This window comes from Neoarius graeffei, chromosome 17 (assembly GCF_027579695.1).
Source record: "Neoarius graeffei isolate fNeoGra1 chromosome 17, fNeoGra1.pri, whole genome shotgun sequence".
Taxonomy (NCBI): Eukaryota; Metazoa; Chordata; class Actinopteri; order Siluriformes; family Ariidae; genus Neoarius; species Neoarius graeffei.
Window position 1 is genome coordinate 61,818,381 of NC_083585.1, and position 15,533 is coordinate 61,833,913.

Sequence of the window (15,533 nt, forward strand, 5' to 3'; positions counted from 1 at the left end):
AGCCACTGACAGTAACAAAGACTGTTTATTAATTACTTATGTCAGATTCATAGATGGAGATGACATGAGGGAGGAATTGCTTTTCTGCAAAAAAACAGCTCCGACCACACAGCTGTTCTGTTTCACAGCGAGTCCCGATGGCTGTCACGTGGGAAGGTGCTGTCCAGGGTCTTTGAACTGCGAGATGAAATCCGCATCTTTTTGAAGGAAGAGGGCAATGATCTTCCTTTTGCCACATCCTACCTATGTGAGATAGGTTTTTCTGCTGTGGCCTCAATCAAGACAAGATACAGATCAAAGCTGGACATTGAAAATGAACTCAGAGTGGCAATCTCAAAACTGCAGCCCAGATTTGAGAAGATCTGCAGCATGAAGCAGGCCCACACCAGTCACTGAAAAGATGCGAGGATTAAAGGTGTCATTTTTGCACAACAAATCTTTAGGTTTTTTTTTTTTCTTCTCAGGGAGTTGGTCATGTTTTAAAACCCATTTTTGCAGAGAGGCAATGTTTGAAAACTGCATTGATAATGTTGAATATTAAAAAAAGAAACCTGTTACACAGTTAAGGATCTTGAAAACATTATTTTCAAGTTCATTATTATACTTATAATTATATTATAAGTATATTGCAACCTGTAGTTTATGGCAGTTTACTTTTATTTGTTCAAAAAAGGTTGAGTTTTGTATTAATAAACTGCAATGGAGTCTTAAAAAAAAATATGTGTACGTGTGTCCTGTTTATCTTTTTTTTCTCTTTTTGTCGGGGGGGGGTGCAAAAATTTCCTTATCTACCAAAGGGGGGCCCAGCAGAGAAAGTTTGGGAACCATTGATCTAGAGTGCACGGAGACCTAACATTTGCATCTGAACTCAATCTGTTTTTCAATAGGTTCAACACAACCCCTACCTCTGTGTCCCCAAACAGTGAGACTAGGGCTACATCCACACAACAACGGCAACGAGATGTTATTTAAAAATATATCGCGTCCAAATGGGCAACAATCAGTAAAATATCAGGTCCATATGGCAACGCAACGCTTGCTGAAAACGATGCAATACACATGCCACACCTCTAGGGGCGCTGTAAGACGGTCCCTTCGGAGACACCAGAACAATAGAAGAAGTAAGGACGCATGCGCATAAACTATTATGCGCGAGACTTCATATTAGCCACAAAGTCAGGAAAATCTGTTTGTAAAATTACATTATAATGACCAAATACAATGAAAAGTATTTTTCCAGTCTCACCTGTGAAAGATAATCCCATGTGATCTCGTTTGGACGGCAAACCTGTTGGTACAGTTAAACGCAGCTAATCTTTATTCTCCGCTTTGACCTCTCCAAAATGGCGGCGAGGATGACATGATTCTACGCAGAAGGCGGCGTCTTTAATGGTCCGGAATAAATTGAATGCTACACGTTGATGGATTAATTTGTTGTTTCTCACCTGTGAAAGGTAATCCCATATGATCTTGTTTGGACAGTAAACCTGTTGGTACAGTTAAACACAGCACATGAATCTTTATTCTCCGCTTTGACCTATCCAATATGGCGACGAGGATGACGTATGATTCTACGCGGAAGGCGGCGTCTTTAATGGTCCGGAATAAATTGAATGATACATGTTGATGGATTAATTTCTTCTACGCCCTTTTTGAGGAATGTATTGTAGGACTTAAACCCACATCTGAAGAGGTGAGATCGCTCCTTTTTTCCCCCTATTTTTGCTGGCGGGATTGACTCTGCCCTAAGCGCAGAGTCTCTCTCTCTCTCTCTCTCTCTCTCACTTTGCACCATTACACAATAAATATTCACAGTGAAAATATTTTGTAAGCGCGTTTCATGAACCAAGTTATAGGATTTGTTGACAACTCGCATCGCAATGAGAAGATCATTGGCACTACTGGTGTTAAGAATCAGACCATTTCATAAATGAATATTTTGCTGTAGAGCTGCAGTGTTTGTACAATTGCATTTTTTTGCTTCACTATTACTGTCACTATTCTGCTTCTTGCATTACTACTGTGAACTAACACTGAACATAATAATAATATCCAAGCTCGTGTTTCACTCTCACTAGTGCTCTGTAAGGCTTTTTCCTGGTGATATACTGGTGATATTCGTTACACTTCTACCCGGCGTGAAGCACTCACAGTCATGTGGTTGTGACGTCATCGTAAACAAATCCGTTCTACTCATCCAGACGACTTCACAACGGCAACGTTGCCAGATCTTTCCACTCTGGAACCCGTTCTCAAAAAGATTGCATTTTGGGCACCCAAAATGCCAGTGCCGTGTGGACGCCAGGCCTAAATGATAAGCAATTGTATCGGAGTCACCTGAATCCGTTGCCGTGTGGACAGGGCCTAGGTCTCCACTCAACACCCCTGACCCCATTAACACCTTTGCTGGAGCCCCTGCTCCCCTTCCCATCAATGCCTCTGCTAACCCCCCTCTCTCAGCAGACTTCTGACCCAAGTAGTGTAGCAGATCAGGTCCAAATTTTACAGGAATACTTCACTTAATGATACAAGCACCAAAATTTGCACAGACTTAGTTTAGATACCCCTCCTTCAGAAAAGCCCGGTAGCCACCTGAAAAATTCAAGATGGCGGCCAAAATGGCAGCCGAAAAAGCGGGAAAGCATAATATCTATATTTTGACCTGCAATTAACATTTTACAGTTTATTAGCTACATCATATACACATAATTAAATGATGCATTTCACATGATTTTGTTTATTCTTCACCAAATTCACACATTTGATCAGTGTATATTTTATTTTAGGACTTTTTTAAGTTCATGACTGCAAGACAAATAGTGTTCATAATCATCCATTCATTATTATATAGAAGAATGATGTCAGAGCACAACCAGGGCACACTGAGTCAATACCCTGCCAATATTGAAGATAATGACTTCAAACCTCTTGAAAAGTTTGTTATCTTGTTGTTTGACAAAAACTGTCCCTTAGATAGTGTTGATGAGGCCCGTCTTGAGTTGTTTGCTCAAAAACAGAGGGCATATGATGCAATCCCCCCCTACAAAAGGAGCACTGGTGCAACAAAGAAATCGTGCAACACATCAATCTGCAAACATCTGGGGACAAGCAATGTGTGGAGAAATGCATGAAGAAAGTCCATCTGAATGGGGATAGGACAAAGAGGGTGATGGTTGGAAGGTATTGTGGACCACTTTGGCACCAATTAGTCAGAGTTGCCAGCAACTTACGAAGTGTAACTGCAAGGGTGTTTGCCATGGAAACTGCAAGTGTTACCAACTTGGCTTGAAATGTACACAGCTCTGTGGCTGTAACTGTGTGTCAAGATAAGAGACATACATGTATGGCAAATGGATCTCATAAGATGTACATAAACTTGTTGAGCTTAGTATTTAGTTTAAGTTATGTTGATTGTTCCTGTTTTAGTAGTTTTGACCCAGTGTCATAGCTTTTGCATTCTTGTTCTATTACAATGTAACCACAAGGTTGTTTTGTTCCAGTTGTTTTGCCCTAATGGCATTAGTTTGTATATTTTCATACCTATGATTAGTTGCATTTTAAATCACCAGAGGTTTGTTATATTGTTTACATATGTTTTGTTAGCAGTAATATTAAAATGATAATTTATCTGTATATATATGAATGATGCTGTTTTATTATCTTTATGTGCAAAAGATAATATGAACTGGCCTAAGCTATGTTTCTTATAATTTTGGTTGTTGCATCATGTAGTTAAGTGTTTTAAATTATATGGTTTTGTTTCAAATACTATGAAAAATTGGCTGTTTTCTTGAGCTCTGTCAAATTTGATGATTTATTAAGTTGTACTCTGTCACAGTCCATAAGGTATGTATTTTTGAGTCGACCATCTTGGAAAATGGCTGCCATCTTTACTGTATGTGTGGTTATCAGGAATTCCTTAAGCACTTTGGTCTAAACTATATATTTAGCTCATTTTATGACTATCTCTCGATGAAGGGCTCTGTCAGTAATTTATATGTGTTTTAAGCCAACCATCTTTAAAAATGGCTGCCATTTTGAAATTTTGTGAGGATACTAACCTTACTAGAGGCTATTTGGCTTTAGCTATGTTTCTTCAAAATTTGATGACAATATCATGAAGTGAAGTGCTTTATCAGTACAAAATGCATTTTTAAGTCGGCCATCTTGAAAAATGGCCGCCATTTTGAATTTTTGTGTGGCTACCAGGCTTTTTTGAAACATCTTGATGTTATCTATGTCTGTGCAAAATTTGGTGCTTGTATCATTAAGTGAAGTATTTTGTCACTAATCTGCTACACTAAAGAGGACGGCCCACCCTCACTCATCAACCTACTTCAAACCAATATAACTATAACAGTGGACCAGGGCACCTCATCACTCCTCTGTCCTCTCCAATAACTACTCACCCACAGCCAGGAACTCCCAGTTCCCAGCAAACCCCCTCACCACCCAGCTGCACCCTCACCACTATCCAGGTACAGAGGGAGCTCTTCAGGGTTCAGAGGAGCAAAGCCAGTGGACCTGATGACATCAAATCCAAGATACTAAAAGTGTGTGCTGGGCAACTGGCAGCTCCTCTACAGCACCTCTTCAATCTCTCTGTCTGAGATTGAAGAAGGTGCCCACACTCCAGAAGACCTCCTGTATTGTTCCAGTGCTGAGGAGGAGGTGTTCCAGTGGTCTTAATGACTATAGACCTGTTGCTCTGACATCAAACATCATGAAGACCTTTGAGAAACTGGTTTTGTGGCACCTGAGGACCCAGCTTACAGCTTTCCTGGATCCATTGTAGTAGTTTGCTTATCAGCCACATATTGGGGTGGAGGATGCTATCATCTACCTGACACACAAGGCCCTCTCTCACCTGGAGAAGCAGGGAAGCACTGTGAGAGTCATGCTCTTTGACTTCTCCAGTGCTTTCTATACCATCCAGCCTGACCTACTGATAGAGAAGCTGATGGAGATGCACCTGCACCCTGACACCACTTCCTGGATCATGGACTACCTCACAAGCTAGCCACAGTATGTCAGCATGGATGGCTGTGTCTCTGAGTCTGTGATCAGCAACACTTGCATACCCCAAGGAACTTTACTGGCACCGTTCCTCTTCACTCGCTACACCTCAGACTTCTGCTGCAACTCTGGTTCCTGCCACCTCCAGAAGTTTTCCAATGACTCCTCCATTGTTGGATGCATTACCAGAGATAATGAGAGAAGTACAGAGGTCTGATTGAGAACTTCATCACATGGTGTAGCAACAACCACCTGAAGCTCAACATCAACAAGACTAAAGAGTTAGTGCTAGATTACCAGAAGAACAGAAGCCCCCTGCCCCTGTTTTCATTCAGGTAGAAGAAGTGGAGAGGGTGGACTCCTACAAGTACCTTGGGGTGCAGATTGACAATAAACTTGACTGGACACACAACACTAATGTCCTCTACAGGAAAGGACTGAGCAAGCTGTTCTTCCTAAGGAGGCTGAGGTCATTCGGTGTCAAGTCAAGTCAAGTTTATTTGTATAGCGCTTTTAACAATAAACATTGTCGCAAAGCAGCTTTACAGAATTTGAATGACTTAAAACACGAGCTAATTTTGTCCCTAATCTATCCCCAATGAGCAAGCCTGTGGCGACGGTGGCAAGGAAAAACTCCCTCAGACAACATGAGGAAAAAAACTCGAGAGGAACCAGACTCAAAAGGGAACCCATCCTCATTTGGGCAACAACCAGACAACATGACTATAACATTAACAGTTTTAACATGAAGACAGTTTCATTGATGTTGTAACTCTTCATTGATGGAAACTTGAGTGCAAAACTGTTCATGACAACTGCAGTCCTAAAGTTAGCAAGTCAACTGTAGTCCTCAGCCATAAAAGCATTACTGTAAGAGTCCAGAGCATCCTCCAGGTGTAACTTTCAACTGTCCTCATGGGGCCATCTTCCACAGGAGCAATGCGATGAGACTCCAACCAGACACAGGGCACCAGGATGGATCAAGCAGGTCCGAGGGGCAGAAGAGGTCAGCATCTCAATCTCAGGACCAACATGTAACCCAGAGGGACAGATTGGGGGGGGTTGGAAGAAAACACAGGTTGTTAGGTATGCCCTAAAAATGACACAAGTATTAAGTCTGTGTGGTAGGCTCGCAGAGACGAGAGTCTTGACATCAGGCATAATACACAACAATGGCATGTTAATATGGTTAAAAAATATCATGACCTGCTCTGGCTGGATGCTTGATTGGGTGATGGAAGCACAATCCTCAGCAATGATGGGATGCAGATGGGACCCTTAGGGCTGGCCAAGACAATTCAGTTACATTTCACCAGTGTGTGCAACAAACTCCTGAAGGCAGTCTATGCTAGCCAGTGCCGTCTTCTTTGCCGTGGTGTGCTGGGGCGGTGGTCTCAGGACTGGAGAGGTGAACAAACTCAATAAGCTGGTGAGGAAAGCCAGCTCTGTGATGGATCTGGAGCTGGACAGTCTGAAGTCAGTGGGTAAGAGAAGGATGAGGGGAAAAAAATCAGAACTACCCTGGACAATACCTGTCACCCTTTCCATGAGGAACTGTGGCAGTTGGGCAGCTCATTGGCTCATTCCACCTAAGAGCAAGACAGAGCACTTCAGATGCTAATTTGTGCCCACTGCCATCAGACTGTATAACAACAGCGGAGAACATTGACTGCCATCATGCTGACACACACGCACTCTTTCTTCTGCACTGGACTCATGTGGAACATTGCGCGCACACACACACACACACACACACACACACACACACACACACACAGACTCTCTCTCTCTCCTGCACTGGACTCATGCAGAACATTGTACACAGAGCACATATGTATATATTTTGTATATTTTTGTTTGTCCATTGCCATAGCACTATTCCCCCTCCCCCTTCTGCACTATTACCGTATCACATGTTGCACTATTATTGTTACAGTTCCGATATATAGTGGTATGCAAAAGTTTGGGCACCCCTGGTCAAAATTACTATTACTGTGAACAGTTTAGCAAATTGAAGATGAAATGAACTCCAACGGGCATAACGTTAAAGATGACTCATTCACTTTATATTTTAAGCAAAAACAATTTTTTATTTTTATTTTTTACTTTTTCAAAATGACAAAAAAGGAAAAGGGCCCAAAGCAAAAGTTTGGGCACCCTGCATGGTTAGTACCTAGTAGCACCCCCTTTGGCAAGCACTGTATAACAGCTTGTAAATGCTTTTTGTAGCCAGCCAAGAGTCTTTCAATTCTTGTTTGAGGAATTTTCATCTATTCTTCCTTGCAAAAGTCTTCCAGTGCTGAGAGATTCCTGGGCCATCTTGCATGCACTGCTCTTTTGAAGTCTATCCACAGATTTTCAATAATGTTCAGATCAGGGGACTGTGAGGGCCATGGCAAAACCTTCAGCTTGCGCCTCCTGAGGTAGTCTATTGTGGATTTTGAGGTGTGTTTAGGATCATTATCCATTTGTAGAAGCCATCCTCTTTTCAACTTCAGCTTTTTTACAGATGGGGTTATGTTTGCTTCCAGAATTTGCTGGAATTTCATCAAATCCATTCTTCCCTCTACCCGTGAAATGTTCCCCATGTCATTGGCTGCAACACAACCCCAAAGCATGATTGAGCCACCCCCATGCTTAATGGTTGGAGAGGTGTTCTTTTCATGAAATTCTGTGCCCTTTTTTCTCCAAACATACCTTTGCTTGTTGCTGCCAAAGAGTTCCATTTTAACCTCATCAGTCCACAGGACTTGTTTCCAAAATGCATCAGCCTTGTTTAGATGTTCTTTTGCAAACTCCTGACACTGAATTTTGTGGTGAGGACACAGGAGAGGTTTACTTCTGATGACTCTTCCATGAAGGCCATATTTGTGCAGGTGTCGCTGAACAGTAGAACAATGTACCACAACTTCAGAGTCTGCTAAATCTTCCTGAAGGTCTTTTGCAGTTAAGCGGGGGTTCTGATTTGCCTTTCTAGCAATCCTACGAGCAGCTCTCTCTGAAAATTTTCCTGGTCTTCCAGACCTTATCTTGACCTCCACTGTTCCTGTTAACTGCCATTTCTTAATTACATTTAGAACTGAGGAAATGGCAACCTGAAAACATTTTGCTGTCCTCTTATAACCTTCTCCTGCTTTGTGGGCCTCAACCATTTTCATTTTCAGAGTGGTAGGAAGCTGCTTAGAAGAACCCATGGCTGCTGATTTTTGGGACTAGGTTAGAGGAGCCTGGGTATTTATAAAGCTTTGAAATCTGCATCACCTGGCCTTTCCTATCGATGAGTGTGAACAAGCCATAACCCTAACAAACTAATTAAGGTCTAAGACCTTGGTCAAAATGATCTGAGTGCTCAAACCTCCTAGGGTTCCCATACTTTTGCAAGTTACTCCTTTCTTTTTTTCACTCTAAAATTGTACAAAACCAAAATAATACACCGATATTGTTTAAAATACTGAAAACTGTGTTTCATCTTTAACTTTATGCCTTTTGGAGTTAATTTCATCTTCAACTTGCTTAACTGTTCATAGTAACAGTAATTTTGACTGGGGTGCCCAAACTTTTGCATATCACTGTACCTATGGCTACCTCACTTCACTGTGTCACTTTATATGGCTCTACATTACTAGTTTATGCACACCACTAGTGGATATAGTGCCACTACCAATTCTTGTTGTTTGTTGCTGTCATTTGAGGGCAATGTCTAGCTCTGTCCTTATTCTATTATATTTTATTATATTCTGTACAAGGGGCGGCATGGTGGTGTAGTGGTTAGCACTGTTGCCTCACAGCAAGAAGGTCCTGGGTTCAAGCCCAGCGGCTGGTGAGGGCGTTTCTGTGTGGAGTTTGCATGTTCTCCCGGTGTCTGTGTGGGTTTCCTCTGGGTGCTCTGGTTTCCCCCACAGTCCAAAGACATGCAGGTTAGGTTAATTGGTGGCTCTAAATTGACCGTAGGTGTGAGTGTGAATGGCTGTTTGTCTCTGTGTCAGCCTTGCGATAACCTGGCAACTTGTCCAGGGTGTACCCCGCCTCTCGCCCGTAGTCAGCTGGGATAGGCTTCAGCTTGCCTGCGACCCTGTAGAACAGGAAAAGCAGCTACAGATAATGGATGGATGGATATACTATATTATATTCTATTATATTTATTATATTTTCTTTCATATCTGTCTTTATTCTTTTTTTAACTTAACCTACATTTATCTATATTGTACTCTCTACTTGAACTGCTGCAACACCTGAATTTCCTCTCATGGGGATCAATAAAGGATTATCTTGTATGAAAAATTTACAATGTCTCAAAAATTCAATTTTTTGTTTGGCAAAATGTGTTTTTTCAGAAACAATAAAACTTCCTCAAACTACTGGGTCCTTCTGTCCTGCTGCTGGTAAAAACACACCTTACTGTGTGTATAAACTTTTTTTTTTATTATTTATGTTAACCATTTTCTGTGCACCCAACATATTCAGACCCCTTCAAAAATAACACATTTAAAATATGAAATAAATACAGACTCATTTTGCTGGTGTTGGACAATCTTCTTTTGGCTTCTCCCGATTAGGGGTCGCCACAGCGGATCTTTCGTCTTCGTTGCTCCCTGTCTTCTGCATCCTTCTCTGCCACACCTGCCACTTTCATGTCCTCTCTCACCACATTCATGTATCTCCTCTTTGGCCTTCCTCGTTTTCATGTGCCTGGCAGCTCCATCCTCAACATTCTCCCTCCAACATGCTCTGCATCTCTTCTCAGGATGTACCCATACCATCTCAGTTTCATCTTTCTTAGCTTAATTCCCAAGCTCTCCACATGTGCTGTCCCTCTGATGTGCTCGTTCCTTATCCTGTCCAACCTTGTCACTCCCATCGCAAACCTTAACATCCTCAACTCCGCCACCTCCAACTTTGCCTCCTGTCTCTTCGTTAAGGGTACTGTCTCCAGTCCATACATCACAGCTGGTCTCACGACTGTCTTATACATCTTACCTTTCACTTTTGCTGGGACTTTCCTATCACAAATGACTCCCGAAATCCTTCTCCAACTGCTCCACCCTGCCTGCACTCTCTTTCTCACCTCACTATTGCAGCCCCTATTTTCCTGCACAGTTGACCCCAGGTACTTGAATTCACCAACTTTCTTTACGTCTACTCCTTGCATCTTCACGACACTCTCATCCCCATTCTCATTGATGCATATGTATTCTGCATCCCTTAGATTGCTGGTGTTGGACAGTATGAACCCGAAATATTTCATGTTTTGTCTGGTCAACTTAATTTCATTTGTTAATATCCATCCATTCCTTTGTTTCAGGTATGAAGCAAAGGAAAATTCCAAAAAAGTTGGGACGGGGCAACTTAGGGCTAGTAATGACGTAAAAACAATTAAATAATGATGTGATTTGAAACAAGTGATGTCAAGAGGTGATTGCAATCATGATTTGGTACAAAATCAGTATCCAGGAAAAGCCAAGTATTTGAAGAGGAAAGATGGGATGAGGGTCTCCAATTTGTCAACATATTGATGAGAAAATTATTGAAATGTTTAAAAACAATGTTCCTCAAATAAAGATGGGAAGGGATTTGGATACTTCTCCTTTACATAATATAATTAAACAATTCAAGGAATCTGGAGGAATTTCCATATATAAAGGGTATGGGTGCAAATTGAAATTGAACACCCATGATCTCTGATCCCTTAGATGGCACTGCATCAAGAATTGTCATTCATCTATAGGCGAAATAACCACATGGGCTTGAGATTACTTCAGTAAAGCTATGCCAAGCACTATAGTGCGGAGTTACAACCACAAATGTCAGTAAAATCTTTCCTGTGCAAAGAGGAAGCCTTACATTAACTATGTTCAGAATTGCCATCAACACCTCAGAGCTCTGAATGTATCTGGAATGGACCATCACACGGTGGAAATGTGTATTGTGGTCAGACAAATCAGTATTCCAGGTTGTAGTAATGGGCATGGTTGAACATCAACTATGGATAGAGAGGAGGCAAGTAGAACCAGTAGGTAACTGTCATGGCCTGGAGGCCACAGGTATTGATTGGACCCAATGAGCAACTACCAAAGTACAGATAAGAACTGAGGTGTACCTGATGAGTAGGAACGTGAGGTGAACAGGCAGGAAGCAGGTGCAGCAGCACAGTCTGAAATATGCTGGCTAGTTCCAAGGGCGGCAGAGCGGACACAGTGTAACAGTCACAATAATCCCAGGGAAATCCAGGAACAACCAACAACAAAAAAATGTCAGAAAAAAACAGAGTCCTGAGTCAAAGTCCCAGTCAAAAAAATCCCAAAATGGGGCAGGCAAAAAAATCATAATCCAAAATGTCCTCCCCCCCAATGCCTCTGGGAACCCCAGACAGAGCTCCCAGGTTCTTGTGGTGGAAATCCCCATTGAGCACAGGGTCAAGGATGAAACACGCTGGCACCCAACACCTCTACTCTGGGCTGTAATCCTCCTAGTCAACCAGATACTGTACTCCCCTACCTTGTCAATGGGCCTTTAGTAGTTTCCTGAGTGTGTAGGCGTCACCTCCATTGATGATCCTGGAAGGGGAGGAGTCTTGGAGGGGTGGAGGGTCTAGAGACCAGGGGTCTCAGTTGGAAGACATGAAAGGATGGGTGGAGGTGCCGCTTAGACTTAGGCAATGACAATCTCACAGTTGTGGGGTTAATGACCTTGGAAATAGGAAAGGGCCCAACAAACCTGGGAGCCAGCTTATAGGAGGGAACCTTGAGACGGAGATTGGCCATGGACAACATGACCCTTTGTTCCAGGTGGTAAACAGGAGCTGGCCTGCGATGTTGATCTGCCATCCTCTTGTATGTGTAGTTAGAGCATAAGAGGTAACATCTGGTATGCACCCAAACTCTGCGACAGCATCAGATAAAGGCTTGGGCTGAAGGGACAGATGCCTCCTCCTGTTTGGGAAAAGAGGGGGCTGGTAGCTGAGGCAACACTGGAAGGGAGACAGCCCAGTGGACAATGAGGGAAGCCTGTTGTGTGCATATTCAATCCCAGGAAGTGCCTGGTTCCAGGAGGAAGAATCACCAGATGTTAGGCACTGTAGAGACCTCAAACTTCTGATTGGTATGCTCTGTCTGCCCATTAGTCTGGAGGTGGTAACCTGATGAGAGGCTGGGAGTGCCCCCAATGAGCTAGCAGAATTCCTTCCAGAAGTGAGCAGAGAACTGAGGGCCTCTGTCAGATACAATGTCCATAGGCAGACCGTGAATCTGGAACACATGGTTGATAAACAGTTCTGCTGTCTCTTTAGCTGAAGGCAGCTTAGGGAGGGGAACAAAGTGAGCAGCCTTGGAGAAGCGATTGACAATTGTTATGATGCAGGATTCTTGGAGATGGGGAGGCCAATGACGAAATCCACTGCAATGTGCAACCAAGGATGGCAAGGTACAGGTAAGGGTCTTAATAGTCCAGCGGCAGATTGGTTGCTTGCCTTATTTCTGGAGCAGACATCACAGGCTGCCACAAAGGTCTTAACATCCCACCACATGGTAGGCCACCAGAAGCAATGCCTGAGGACAGCGAGGGTCCAAGCTGCCCCAGTGTGACAGGCTAGGAGGGAGTTGTGCCCCCACTGAAGCACCTGTGAGTGCACACAAGGAGGCACATAAAGACAGTTGGGTGGGCCATTACCTGGTCCCAGATTACTGGGCAGGGCATTTTGGACAGCAGTTTCTATGTTGAGCCAGGTGGCGGCCACAAGACAATGGGCAGGGAGCACAGGCTTGGCGGTGCTTTGCTGAGAGTCCAGAGAAAAATGCCTGGAAAGAACATCTGGCTTGACATTCTTAGAGCCTGGTCTAAAAGAGAGCACAAAGTTAAAGCGAGAGAAAAACAATGACCATCTGACTTGACATGCATTGAGGCGTTTGGCAGAGTTGAGGTACTTGAGATTCTTGTGGCCTGTCCATATGATCAATGGAATCTCAGTCCCCTCCAACCAAATGCCTCCACTGTTCCAAGGCCAGCTTGATAGCTAGCAGTTCTCAATCTCCAGTGCCATAGTTGCGTTCAGCTGGAGTCATGCAATGAGAAAAGAATGTGCAGAGGTGCACCTTGTTATCCTTGGCTGACTTCTGGGACAGGACAGCCCCAACACCCATGTCTGAGGCATCTACTTCAAGGATGAACTGAATGGCAGGGTCAGGAATGGTGAGAACTGGCACAGTGGAGAATCTGCTCTTCAGAGAAGAGAAGGCACTCTCAGCATAGTTGGTCCACAAGAAGGGGTGCTTAGAAGACATGAGTTCAGTCATTACCTATTTTTGTGTCAAATACCACATTTTGTGTAGGTTTTTGGCGTGTTATTTTTTAACACAATGTCTGTAGCCACAGACATCACATAATGTGCTGATTAACTATAGATTACTTCTGACAACCAGAATAGGCTGAAATGTTCAAATACTTTTGGGTTTAATTTTGAATAGTTTATGTATTATTTGTTATTTTTAAACACAGCAATGTATTTATTGGGAAAAGTTTTGCTTGGAAAATGTGCTTGTGGTATCTTTCTTGAAAAGCGAGATGGCCTTTCGATTTAATAAAATAGGTGAAATTTAGTTCCCTCTGAAATTTGGTCATTGTGACATATGTTTATTTCTGTAATATCTAACCCCCCCAAAACAAACAAACAAACAAACAAACAAAAAAACCACACAAAAAAAAACCAGGCCATTCTGTGGCTGGGAAGTTATTTAATTTGAGGGGATTCTCTAGCAAATTAATGCATGAAATCGCTCACTTCATGCAGTCAAGCAAACAGAGAAAGTCTGTGTGTACATGCACAGGTTTACCTTGACCGTACACTAACACATCATTCTGTCGCTAAACGAACAGCTGATCACACTGAGGTGCTCGCTGACCACTGATATTTAATAGTTTGGGCCTGTGTTTCCTTTCCTTCACAACATAACGTCTTTTCTTCTCACTTTCTGTTACTGTAGTCGGTCTTTCATTCGCACACTCACGTCTTCCATTTTTCTCTCCTGTTTCAATTTCGTGTCCCACAATGCCTTGTGCGAATGGGGAAAGCCCACCACGTGATGCATGATGTAGTATCTTGAATTGGGTCATGGTGACGCAGGAAAAAGTAGCGGAGAATTTAGAGCCACGTGGCCCTAAATTCATTAATTGTTTGATTTAAAATAAAAAAATAAAAAATTAGAAGTCTGTGATTCCAATTCAGTAGCTTTCGGTCCAGTAAACAAAAATACTTGGGTGTCAGTGAAAATTCTTTTTATGACCTACACTTGAAAATCTGAAAGGCAGTCTAACTTTAAAACTTGGTTTGACATGTTTCATGTGTGGGTTTAGGTTTAAACAGCAAATAAAAATCAAGCACTTTGGATTGTGATGCTAATCAATCGACATTAGCAAACATGCTAACGTGACAGGGTTTTCTAGCTTAGAAAGCTCAAAAGAGAAGTCAGATTTCACCAACTCTGCTTTGACATTTCGGAATTGAAGAGTTTAAATATGTAATTTTCTATCAGAATAGTTGATTTTCTGTACATTTCTTGAAACTTAAACCAGAAATGAATTCTCTCCATCCAGTTCTGTGCCCTGAACTGCTGATAAAGCTGACCACTGACAGAGCGCGTGAACACCGCACAAATAACCAGCACCTACTTCTGATGACAGATTTTAAGCTAAAAGTGATGGTTACGCTGAGAATTTAAAAAAATTACAGCTCATGACAACGTTGTGCAAAGGTTTGTGCACCTTTACATGAAGGGAACAAAAAAAAAACGTGATCTATACAAGCTAGATATTAAGTTTATTCAATTTCACAGGTGTTTATTATCACAAGTAACAAACATCCTCAAATAGCTTGTGAGAAGATATGAGAAGATAACAATGTAACAAAAAATTTAATTATATTAATCAGCTCTGTCCTACAGCTATCAATGTTTCTATCTATCCATAGGTCATCTCCTGGCCAATTCCATCTCCACAGTGAAGCTTGGTGGTGGTAGTATCATGTGGTTGGTGCAGATGTTTTATAGCATCAAGGACTGGGAGGGTGAACAGGATTATGGGCAGATGAACAGATCAATGTTCAGAGACATCCTCAAGGAAAATATGCTCAAAAGCACCCAAAATCTATGACTGAGGTACAGCATAAATTTAAAATTTTAACATGACAATTACCCCAAAACATATCAAAGACAATGTGCTGGGACAAGTTTATGAATGTGTTTGAGTGGCACAGTCAGTGCCTGGACATGAATCTAGTTAAACATTTCTTGTGAGACCTGAAAACAGTGGTACAGAGCCACTCTACATACAACCTGGTAAAACAAATCAGATTTCAATTAATCCGACTTTAAATCATAGAGACACTCTTTACACTAAAATATCTCTCTCGCTGCACTTTATTTTTAAATCTGGACTACCTCTCTTTGTAAAGCCACACCTACTCTCTCTGTCACACTATAACACACACACACACACACACTGAACCAGGAAGTTCATTTCAGAGAAAA